Raw genomic sequence first — 4,065 nt, forward strand, 5'->3', positions numbered from 1 at the left:
TGTTTTAAGAAGGTCAATAAGGTTCTTATTAAGGGAAGAATTTTGTAATGGCTGAAAATATACTCTTTGGTGACTTGTTTTCTTCTTCCCAGTCTCTCCACTTGCTCTAGCAATCCCCCTGCATGGCTGAGCACGGAGACTGGCAAAGCCCCATCAGCACCCAAACGGTAGATGCTCAGCTCCATCACACACCCATCCACAGGGTGCTGGCCCCAGCACCCTCCCAGAGTGCAGAGGTTCCCAAACATGCGGGGTGAGAGCCAACCCAGAAAATAGCGCTTCACTTCTCCCTTGTTTACATCTGAGTCATCAAGTAAACACTTTTTTTTATTTTTTTGCAAAACTATCATTTCCAGCCTGTGATTCCAGCTAATTTATAACACAGCACTGCCAAGCAACAATGAATTATGGAGAAAGATTATGGGAAGGTTTGACACCATTGATGTTTGGAGGAATAAATGGGAGTAGATGGTTAAATATGATTATTCTCGTTCATGTCTGTCTTTCCTTAGGGTGCCTATCACTAGAGCACAAGTGTCACGTGCATTAATTAATTGAAACAACATATTTACATGATTAGGGATTAACTCCTGTGCTTCTCCTTTGGCTAATTAGTGTATCTATAGATCTACTTAGAAAGAAAATACCTTGGGGAAGGCAGGAGCCTTCAGAGCTTATTTCATATAAACTGGCTGTCAAATTCAGGGATTAGAAAAATTCTCACTTCTCCCTTCCCTCCCATGGCACCTTATATTTGCTTGTTTTATTTCTCTTGACTCCCATGCAGCATCCGCACTAAGTTTTAATCAAGAAAACACTACTGGGTTTTTCTTCCCTCGTTTTGTTCCCTGGTTGCTTGTTGGTTGTCATCCTCAGGCTGCTCACAGACCCTGGGGGCTCTGGCTGTCAATATACCCAGGTGGAAAAGAATATTTTACAACAGGGATTTCAGTCTGGTGGATTAATTAATTTTCCCTGCACAGGATGCTCCTTCAGGTCGCTGTGCTCTGCTCACAGGGAGTTGAGATCTGCAATTTCAACACAACGAGCCTTGTAAGCCCAGCTCCGGGAGCCCTTCCCCAGCTGCATGCTGCCTGGGCATGGGTTTCGGATACAGCCGCCCCGTGCATCCTGCATCCTCTGAATCCAGCTGCTGGTTTCCACAGCAAATAGGTGGGATCACTGGATTCCTTATGGGCTCCATGGCAGCATTTGTACCCAGGCTCCTGCCAACTTCCAGTCCACTTACTTGCCTCCCACCTTGCTAACGTCTCCCCTAGCCCCAAAACTCTGTTTGCATCAATGTTTTTCAGTCTGCGGTCCCATGCATCCAGAGGCATCGTGGTGGTGCATGGCCGAAGCGATGCTGCATTTCTTCTCCAAGCTGACTGCGTTTCAGTGATGGGTGAAGTTGTCCTTGTAATCTCCATCACCTGCTTTACATCTTGTAAGGAGCTCTGACCTATTCACTGAGCTCTTTGGAAAGGCTGGTAAATAGGGGCTGCTAGAAAACGCACAAAGCACAGAAGAATTATTTGGAGAAATGAAGGAATTTAAGAGAATTCAGCTTTTTCACTGCTGGAACAACGCACGCACCCACCAAATTAGATTTTAAGAAGCAAAACTTACAGCACTGGAGAAAATAGTGAATACTTTTCTATGGACTTCTGAATGAAAAACTTTTCCAGCTTACTGTCAGGGGAATTTCCCTCATACACCCCCCGCCAAGAGCTGCGCCTTGCAAAGAGGCAGCATTGCATTTTGCCAGGAGTGGGAACACTCACCTCAAGACCATTTTTTGTTTGATGAGAAATCAAGCTCCTCTCAGATGAAGACCTATTTTTTCAGGGATCTCTGCATCTGAACAGTCCCCTGGGAAGATATCAAACACTGGCCAACATCAACAGAACCAAAGCCAAGACCACCTTTTTAAAGACACTGCTCTCTAACAACTGTTAGTAACAGGTATTGTGCAAATGGGCCGCATAGACCCAAATTACCGCTCCTTCCAGGAGCAATTGGATTAGCCAATCACACAATTAACTCCAGAGAAACCCTAAGGAAAACCAGGGACTCTTTCACTTTTCTCCCCTAGGATGAATAGTCCCTATTTAGTTTTCTTTTTCCTTTTGTAAGAGAAAGGACAAGAGAAGAAGTAAACCTTCCCAACTCCAGATGCAAACGCAGGGCTTTGTCTGGAGTAGTCTGTAGCTACAGCCCATAAAATGCTCCTTCCCTAGCAGAAAACTGCACAGAATATTGACTTTTAACACCAAGTAACCCTTTAAAACATTACCTGATTGCACAATAACACCCTACCGCAGCTCAGAGGAAAAGAGGTTTTGCTTTCCCTATTCTCCCACAGAGGCTTTTAGAGACCTTCCTGGTGGCTTAAAGGCAGCACTTCAAGGTAGAAAAAGCAATAATAAAACCCCTCTGTCCCTTCAGAGCCTGACTTGTATTCACTTAAATGAGCCCTGGCTAAAATCTCTGCAAAATAACCCGCTTCACCATCACCTTGACCCCTTCCAGAAGCAGCTCTGCTCCCTCCCAGGCCTCTGCCCCTGACAGGCTGGGGAAGGAGAGGGAGAGGAGAGTTAATTCATTAATTACCTGTGCCTGATCCAGCCTTATTTCTTTCCCCAGCTCCCACAGTGCAGGTTTCTATGCTCATGGCAGGCTGAGGAAGAGGAGGCTGAGTCCCATCCTCTTGCTGAGCTCCTCCTCTCCTTTACCCCTTTATAAGGCTTTCATTTTAAAGTGGAGGGAAATGCTTGCTGGGGTTGCTCTGTAGTATAAATATATATGTTAATATTACCCACTGCAGATTTGCATTCTGCATATCCTTGTTAACATACTCGCATAAACACCAGTACATTTACATACTTTACTTAGACTGTAAATATTGCCTTAACTCCTGTGCATCTTAACATCTGAATGTATGCGGACGTTGTAGCTGAGAAAGATGGGGACAGACTTTTTAGCAGGGCCAATAGTGACAGGACAAGGGGTAATGGTTTTAAACTAAAAGAGTGTAGATTCAGACTAGATATAAGGAAGAAATTTTTTACAATGAGGGTAGTGAAACACTGGAACGGGTTGCCCAGAGAGGTGGGAGATGCTGCATCCTTGGAAACATTGAAGGGCAGGCTGGATGGGGCTCTGAGCAACCTGATCTGGTTGTAGGTCCTGGTTGTCCCTGCCAATTGCAGGGGGGGTGGACTAGATGACCTTTAAAGGTCCCTTCCATCCCAAAGCATCTAATGATTCTATGACCTTAGCTGTGAGCTCCTTTGCTGCCCAGCTGCAGAGAGGACCATGACCAGTTTTCTGTATCCGCTCCCAGGATCCCATCCAAGGGTGTTTGGGAGCAGAGCCACCGTCTGTTGCTGAAGCATGTCCTTGGTTGCACAGGCAGTAGGAAATTTAAACAGAAATACGAGCACTTGCTTTTGGCTAAGATGAGACAGGAACAACTCTCGTTGTTGTAAAGAAGCTGTAAAACCTCCTCGAGGGGCTCTCAGGAGAAAACTTGTGATGCTGCTGAACCAACATCGCAGCCCCTCACACGTCCAGTTCCCCTGCCGGGGCCGAGGCAATGTCATTTCAGCCACCAGCATCAACCAACCTGTTGCAGATCTCCTGAAGCTGTTGGTTGTGAATGAGATTTAAAAGGCTCCTTCTGAGGACCTCCTCCCCACCTCTCCAAGCAGCAGGCAGGGAAAGCGAGAAGGCTGAGCCTTATTATCTCTCTGTTTGCAACCAGCAGTCAGGGGAAAATATTGTTTCAGAGTTTCTGTGCATCTCACAGCCTGTGAGCGAGCTTCACAATGGAAACTCATCAGCAAATATTGTGTTTTAGTGATTCACACGGTTTCCTTTATTGAAGGCTCATGAACTCATTTTGGAAACCCAGAGAAAGTGCAAAACTCACTGCTGTGAGAAATGTTTTTTTCTAACTGAAAAGAAATCCAGCAACTATTGCAAAATGAAATCCCAAAGGAGCTTTTTCATTTACTCCTGCTCAATCACCCTCACTTATTATCTTTAAATGCCTAAATATAC

At 45.4% G+C, this 4,065-nt stretch overlaps 1 long non-coding RNA gene across 1 annotated transcript; it reads right to left on the reverse strand.

Annotated features, from left to right (window-relative positions):
• Positions 1-718: 718 nt before the first annotated feature.
• On the reverse strand, positions 719-2,713 carry LOC148056560 (uncharacterized). Its single transcript, XR_015703112.1, has 3 exons — positions 2,614-2,713; positions 1,785-1,872; positions 719-1,504 (listed from the first exon to the last, which is right to left on the reverse strand). It is a non-coding gene; the product is annotated as an uncharacterized LOC148056560 (long non-coding RNA).
• Positions 2,714-4,065: the final 1,352 nt, after the last annotated feature.

This window comes from Nipponia nippon, unplaced genomic scaffold, assembly GCF_047370975.1.
Source record: "Nipponia nippon isolate SJK-2023a ecotype South Korea unplaced genomic scaffold, ASM4737097v1 scaffold_13, whole genome shotgun sequence".
Lineage (NCBI taxonomy): Eukaryota > Metazoa > Chordata > Aves > Pelecaniformes > Threskiornithidae > Nipponia > Nipponia nippon.